This window comes from Pseudophryne corroboree, chromosome 10 (assembly GCF_028390025.1).
Source record: "Pseudophryne corroboree isolate aPseCor3 chromosome 10, aPseCor3.hap2, whole genome shotgun sequence".
Taxonomy (NCBI): domain Eukaryota; kingdom Metazoa; phylum Chordata; class Amphibia; order Anura; family Myobatrachidae; genus Pseudophryne; species Pseudophryne corroboree.
The window spans coordinates 367121913-367130687 of NC_086453.1; positions in this window are offsets into that span (position 1 = coordinate 367121913).

An 8775-nucleotide genomic window follows, 5' to 3' on the forward strand; every position below is an offset into this window, starting at 1 on the left:
AAACTGTACAGCACCATGGGCCTAATTCAGATCTGGGCAAAACCATGTGCACTGCAGGGGGGGGGGGGGCAGATATAACATGTGCAGAGAGAGTTAGATTTGGGTGGGGTGTGTTCAAACTGAAATCTAAATTGCAGTGTAAAAATAAAGCAGCCAGTATTTACCCAGCACAGAAACAAAATACCCACCCAAATCTAACTCTCTCTGCAAATGTTATATCTGCCCCACCTGCAGTGCACAGGGGGGTCATTCTGACCTGATCGCACACGCTGCCGGTAATCGCAGCACAGCGATCAGGTCAGAAGTGTGCATGCACTGGCGCTGCAGTGAGCTGGCGCATGCCAGACAGCCAATGGATGTCGTAGCCCAGCGATCACCTCTGACTGATTAACAGGCAGAGGCGTTCGCTGGGCGGGAGGGGGCGGCATGGCTGCATTTGGCCGCCATTTTGTGGGTGAGGTTCAGCCAATGCAGGCATGCCCAGACCATGCAGGGGGCAGGCTGCAACGGCTGCATGACGTCACAAGCAGGCGCTGCGACCTTCACAACGACGAGTAACTCCCTGCCAGCACGCAGGAGCTGTGCTGGTAGGGAATTACTCTTCAAGTACAATATCATCGCTACTGTGTTATGCTTTTGTACTTGTGCAGTGGGGCCGAGCCCTATGCTGGGCGTCCCCCAGCATGTCAGTGTGGATGATCGTAGCTGTGCTAAATTTATCACAGCTACGATCAGGTCTGAATCACACCCTAGGATTGTCCCATTAGCTAACAAATTTGCTGCTGTGATCAGGTCTAAATTAGGCCGCATGTGCAATTGACGTGATTGGTGAAGGTCAGCTATGAAGGTTACGTGAGGGCAGAACGACACACTACAGTGGAGCAGCTCACCATCAAAATGAACCTGGGGGCTTCCAGACATGTCTAAATTGACAGTTCAGGAAACCCTGCTGCATACTGTATGTGGCTCCGAAGCAGCTACCATGGCTTTTAGCTGGTGGTCATTATAATGGGACTCGGAAGTGTAAATTCTTTACATATATCTATCATGTGCTACCTGGCCACCTGCCCCTTACCTCTATTCTCTCTTTAAGTGATTTTGTATTATTTCTGCAGCAGGGTACATAGGATTTCCACAGGGAACCATCGGCATGTAGAGATGGATCTGGATCCAGGAATCAACAGGCAAAGCTTTAGCTGTCCCAGAATGCATTGGGCCCTACTCTATAACCCCGCTTCCAGGCACTGTGAGCTCAGTTTTGTAGTTGATACCTGCAGTAGCAGGTAACTAAACAAGGGGGCTGCACAGGCAGCCCTGAAAGTTGTTTTTTTCTTACAAGAAATTGACTTTTTTCTTCAAGAGCTGGCAGCGCTATAAGTCAGGGTGGCACTACCTCCTCAAATTGTCCCTATGGTGAACCCGCCGTGGGTGGAAAATTCATCTAATCAATTGCAGCAACTTAATCAGTCGCTAGCTAGACAGAATGCTCCCTCAGTGCACACTTGTGTCTCTAATCCTCCAAGCGGGCTACTTCTCCCTAACAATCCTCTATCCTCTCTGATGTTTCATCTGAAGAGGATGGGGAGCCTACTATTCTCTCTGACATAGACTCCTGTGTTGCAGATGAGGATTATCCTATGTCCCTGCACTTGTGAATGCTATTAAGCATATCCTCCAACTCTCTGAGGAGGAGGACTCCACTACAGTGGTTAAAAATACTACCAGGTTTAAAAAGCAGACGGTGGTTAAAACTGAATTACCCCATTCTGATCATTTATTGGACATCAGATGGGAACCCTGGACTACCCCGGACAAAAAGTTCCCTGTATCCAAAAGGGCTTTAGGTCATTATCCTCTCCATGCATAGCTATGTAACAAATGAAAAAATTTGCCACCGATGGACTCTCATGTCGCCTTGTGGTGTCATCCATGCTGCCTGTTACTACAGTCACCTTTATAAAGGTACCAACTGATTGAAGGGTGCCTGAAATCTATATACTCCTTTACAGGAGCTGTTCATAGATCCACTATAGTTGCTTCTTGGGCTTCAAAAGCCATAGAAGCTTGGGTTCAGATGCTGGAGGATGAGCTACCCAAGCATATCTTTGAGGAAGGCAGACAATACTTGTCTCACATTAGGACAGCTTCTTATTACATACAAGAAGAGTCATCTGAGGTGGGAGTGCTGACTGCTAAGGAATCTGCTACGTCCATTCTGGCATGCTGCATTCTGTGGTTGAGACCATGAAAAGTGGATTTAGAGTCCAAGAAAACATTGGAAATCCTCCCCTTCACTGGGGACATTCTGTTTAGGGAAGACCTAAATAAAATAGTGTCTGAACTGGTGGCTGCCCAAACAGCTTTTCTCCCCATTACTAATCCTTCTCAGAAGACCAAAAATACCACTTTTCATTCCTTTTGGCCTCAGGGAAAAGCGAGAGGTCAGTCATACCCTAGACAGTCTCGCAATCCCAAACTCTCGAAGCCCAAGCCTAAACAGCCCTGGGCAGCCTGTCAGCCTGCCAATAAGCCTGACAAGCCTGCAGCCTGATGGGGTGGGCCTCCCCCTGGGTTGGAGGCTGACTTCTGCACTTCGCCCAGGTCTGGCACACGGGCGTCTCTCACAGGTACACTGTCTCATTCAAGGGATGTCCCCCTCACCAGTTCTTCACCACGGGCCTTCTATCGGACCCACTGAAGATGCAAACTCTGCAAACTTTGGTAAAGTCCCTCCTTCATACAGGAGTGATTGTGCTGGTTCCTCAGTCCCAAAGGGGCAGAGATTAATACTCAATCCTGTTCTTGGTTCCCAAACCCAATGGGCCACAGTGGCCTATACTCAACCTCAAATCTTTGTACAAGTTTGTGAGAATATCCAAGTTTCGTATGGAAACTTTGCACTACATAGTTCTGACTATGGAGCCCAGAGACGATATGGTATCCCTGGATATACAGGATACATATCTGCATATTCCTTTTGCCAGGTCACATCAGCAGTGAATTGCTATTGGCAACCTACATTACCAATTCCAGGCTCTGCCATTTGGACTGGCAATAGCTCCTCACATCTTTACCAAGGTAATGTTCACCAGGGGATCGGATCCTGCCTGACCTGGATGATCTTCTGATCCTGGCAAATTCACAGGAAGTTCTCCTTAGTCATCTCCAACAGACGGTAACTTTCCTTCAAGCCCATGAGTGACTGGTAAATTGGAGAAAGTCCTCCCTGATTCCATCTCATATTATGGTACACCTAGGGGCACTTCTGGACACCCACAGTCAAAGACTGTTTATTTTTCCAGACAACGGCCTATATTTACTAATAATTCGAGTTTGTCCGATTATTGTTTTTTTTTTATAAGTCCCAACACGGGAATTCACTAAGCACAAATCTCGGCAGTGTTTGGGCTATTCGTAATGGTATGAATGACAAAGTTCAGAAATACGAATAAATAGACCATCGGTCAAACACAGCTGTTATTTCATAAAATACGGGTATTCAATATTCATTCGTATTTGGGTGTTAGTCTCTGAGTGATGAATTGCCGTCGTATTATTTTGTGATTCGTAAAAAAAACCAGCAAAAAAATAGACCTGCTTTTTTCAGGCGTGTTTACATGTGTTGGCACTTACAAATCATTCAAACCTGAATTAGTATGCCTATAAAAGGGACACAAACTTGTCTCATCCAAAATAATTTATTGTCTTATATTTGCTGGAGTAAACTTGGAGATTTTTAAGTCAATACACATTTTTCAACATATATCCATTATTATACACATTAGTGTTAAACTTTCAAATATTTCACATTTTGTTGGTTCTGCCTCATGTTTTTTAATATTATTACTCATTTTTAACACACACAAACATGCCACAACAATAATGTCATTCAGTTTGGCCCTGAAATTTAAAAATTTTACCCCAACACATTAGGACACTTTTACCCAACTCTATTGTGTTTTTCTTGTAAAGTCGTCTACAGAAGAAATGTAAAACAGTTTTAATTCACATTCTAAGTTGCATTGGTCATGGATGAATCTGCCTGGCTGCCAATTTTTGGGTCTGCATGAGATGAGAATGATTGGAATCTAGAAAGAGTAATGATTAGAACAAAATCAAGTGGTCTGGTTACTGCATGCTAAACACATTCTGCCTGGCTGCCAATTATTGGGTCTGCATGAGATGAGAATCATTGGAATCTAGAAAGAGTAATGATTAGAAAAAAATCAAGTGGTCTGGTTACTGCATGCTAACATCTATGTGCAGCTCAAACAATATTTTCCTCCTCCAAAAAAATACAAAGATGGTAAAGAATAAATGTGCGTACAAATTTTCTGTTGTTTTTGTACCAGTTATAATTAATGATGTTGTACAAATTGTCAAGGAGCTAAGTGTTATATCTATTCTGACAAACATACACTTACTAATTTTTTTAATTTACTTCTCTTTAAATAATTCTTTGTGGTTTAGATTTTAATTTTTTTTGGGTGGCTGCTTGTCCTGGCCTTTGCATTTACCACTGTCATGTTGGCGTGCTCTGGTGGAGCGCCTTGGTGGTGATGACACTGGCTTTATAATTGGAGTAGTCGTACCAGAACTGCTGCTTGTTTGCTGTTGGTGCAGGGATCTGAGTGTTTCATTGAGGTTAGTGAGGGTGGCATTGAGCGTGTTGCAGCATTTTGATTGTCTACAATTCTGGAGATAGATTCGTTGATTTTTTTATTGTTTTCTAAAATGTTGATATAGCTTTGCTGTTGTCTGTGCTGTTCTTCCATTATGCGCTGTAAGTTGCCCATGACATGTGTAATGTCTGAACGCATGATTTCCATGGTATTGCCAATTCTTGTGGTTTGTTAATTTTGTCTACTCACATTTCTGGTTATTCTTCTGAGGTGAGATGGTAGGCTTGCAAACATTTGTGTCTGCCTACGCAGGCAATCTTCATTACTGGCCTGCTGTCTAGCCCAAATGTTCCAAAACACTTGATCAGGGCCTTGTGTTACTGGTGTTGTTGGGCTGTGTTGTGGTGGTGGTGTGCTTTGCTGTGGTGGTGTACTCACAGGTGCTGGGGGGCTGATTCCTTAGCTTAATGGCTGCATTTCTAACATGATTGTCTCATCCATATTACTGTGTTGCTGGTGTTGCATAGGGATGCCGGTACCAGGACTAGAAGCTGAAATTATAAACATTTATCCGTTAGTTATCCATATGTTTGAGAAATTATAACAAAGCACTAAACATGCAACACATGTCATTGACTGGTGCTTTCAGATATCCTGCCTAGCAACATCGTCACTCATAACTTAAATACATACATATGCCTGTTTGTGGCAAATGTGTCTGGTTACTTCATTCTGAAAGCAAACACATGATTTGTATTGTAGATCAGACATACTCCACCATAAAAACACATTGTAATCTATAATGTGTTGCCTTATAGTGTCTCAAACAAAAAACATAGTAATGTTTTTGTATGTATTTGGCAATGTTAGGTAAAACACACATGTGAAAATGATTAAAACAACCTTACTATTTGCCAAGCTTACACATGAGTTTCTGTTGCAGCATCTTCCACACAATGTGCTACTGTATGGCTGAAGTGGACATACATATCTTTACTGGATGTGGACAAGGCCATTTTGCTAGGATTCCATTTCATGTTTTACTGACTTCGGTAAATATAGGAGATTTTGATGGCTTTTGACTTCATGCGTTTAAGTAAATGGATTATTAAGATCTGACATTTATTTAATGTATTTCAGTTTTTTACTCACAATCAAAATGAGGGGAGTGTGGTTGGCGTCTTGGAGGTGTGTCCAAAATTTGGAGTGGGGGGACCGAACATACTATTGATAATCTTTGTGGTGGGGTATCCTGCTGTGGTTTGACCTGGACATCAGACCTTGCTTTTTTTGCAGCAACATGTTTAATTTTGTGGTGTGTTACAGAAGTCCGCCTTCTGCTGGTCAAGACTTCTTTGGATGGACCTAGTATTGAAAGTGACATTTTGTTATGGTCATTCCTTTACAAACATAACCTATACTACAATGGACACTTTACCTGCTTCCGGTGCGTCATCATCATCAGATGTCATGGGAGTGACTGTAGGACGACCTGTACTGCTTTTTTCCAACACTGTAAATCAAGAAACAAATAACATAACTCATGTATTCATGCTATTGTTGATACATCCACCCATTATGCTTATAAACATAAAATCTTTAAAAAAAAGGTTGTTTTTTTATGACTCAAAACATAAGGACCTTAAACCTAAAAACCACAACATAAAACAAAAAACATTGTCCAATAGCCATATGCACTATGGAAAGTGCAACACAGGGAATCATGTACAGGACACAGACCTAGGACACAATTACAAATACAGCCACAAACAAGCCAAAACACACACATATTCATTTTGTACTGAAAGGGAAAAAATTACAAATGCAATATAGAAATTGCTCTGTGATGTGGCACTCCAAACACACATTACCACAATATGAGCCAACCACAAAAAAAAATGAAAAAAAAAAATAAGGTAACTAAGTCTGCAGTGTTGTGTCAGGGTACAAATACACACTCAAACTGAACAAACAAATAGTGGGTTTGTCTTAAACAATATTCCATTCAGTACTAATGACATTACACATGTAAATGGCTTCAAAGCCACTTTGCACTACTCCAGCCTCTAACGTGACAACCACTGTTTTGGCAACATTGCACATGGATAACAGAAATAAAAAACATAGTCAAACTTTAAAACTGTTAAATGTGCAAAAGTAAAACATTATTGCTGGACAATTCAATGACACACCAAGTCCAAACTACACATGGAAAATGTACTGAAAAATAACCACATGACAAACAATAAAGTAATATGTTACATTGCCTTTTGTAGAAAACATTACCCAAAACAATGTATTTGCTTACACACACTTGAAGATGGGAGTAATATGCAACGTCACATGACACACATTTTTTTTAAAAAAAAAGCCAGAAGTAATGTCATAGAATGTTAAGGCAAATACACATGCTCACCATTCTTCATGGGCCGATCGGAATCCCGGACATGGGTTGCAGACACTACTTCTGGAGGTATTAAACTCCGCATGGGCTCCTCATAGTCCAGATATCTTGCAATAAAGGGCTGGACTCCACCGGTTTTTCGAGCCGACTTCGCCTCTTTGGCCATTATGGACTTGACACGTCGCTTTATGTCATAGTACCGTTTGCGGCACGTGTCCTCCGTCCGCTTGACCACCCCTTCACTATTAACAGCAGCAACAACTTTCGCCCACAACACCGTCTTCTTCCGTGTTGGCACCTTGGCGGACTCAGGCCCAAATAGCTGCCGCTGATACTTCATCAGCTCCCGCACCAATGCCACATTTTCTGCATAACTAAACTTGACATTCCGCCCAGTCTTAGTAGTGGTGCGTGGCTGCGGAGCTCTCTGACTGTCACTATCACTGTCACTTGAGGCTGCTGCAACAACCTCACCCACCTCCTCCACCTCACTAACCTCACTCTCACTCACCTCCTCCACTTGACCAACCTCCTCCCCCTCACTCACACACTCCACCTCACTCACCTCAGCCACCTCACCCACCTCTGAGTCACACATAATTGTGTTTCAAAACACTTAACACAGAAAAAAAAGACAAACAACACACTCCTCCACTACCACTGCACAACTCACACACACCAACTCACACACACACACACACACACACACACACACACACACACACACACACACACACACACTGATAAGGGACTATAAAGGAAAAAAACTTGGACAAAAAATGAGACAAAACAAAAAAAAAACAAGACTACAAGAATGACAAGACTACTTTCATACACAATACTACACTCAGAAATCGCAAAAAAACACTCCTCACCAAACCAAAAACTCACCAACCTCCACAGCACAACCTCCCTCCTCACCACTAACTAAACCCACGAGGTGCGGACGGTTTGGGGCGTATTTATATGGTTGCGCACAGACACTCCTACATCTGAAACACAACCAATCACGAACAGGGAAGAAAAACGAAACTAAAAGTGAAAATGCGGCCGTGGTTTAAAAAAACCCTGCCGCGTTTAACATAGAAAATAAACCTGTAAAAACAACAAAAACACGTACGCAAATGACAATGACGGCCGTAAATGTGCCACAAAAAAAAAACGACTGGCATCAACATCGGAAAAGACGAAAACAATAAAGTCGACTGCTTAGTAACTTGGCATATATAGTTTCAAAAAGTTGCATGAAAATGCACCCGATACAAAGCGAGTTTAAACACTGCACAAACCGACTCAAACACGAATATTAGTAAATATAGGCCAAGGTCTTTAAAATTCAGAACAGGATACGACTTCCTTCATAGCCCCAGAACACCCGGCGATGCAAGTGCTTGGTCTGATGGCGCCGTCCTTCAACATGATAAAGTATGCTCAGTTTTATTCCCACCCTCTACAATGTTTGATCCTCTCCAAGTGGAACGACCTGCCTCATTGGATCAGATCTCAGATGATCTCCTTGACTCTGGAGTTTCGCTCGGCGCTGTCCTGATGGTGCTGGTCCTCAATTGCTGATACAGGTCCAGTAATTGAGCATGGGCCGTCCCTTCTGGATTCCCAACTGGTTCCTCCTAACAATGGATGCCAATCTTCAGGGTTGGGGAGCGGTAACGGAGCAAATCTCCTTTCAGAGTCATTGGACAAGGTAAGAATCTCTGCTTTACATCAATATTCTGGAAAGGAGAGCAGTGT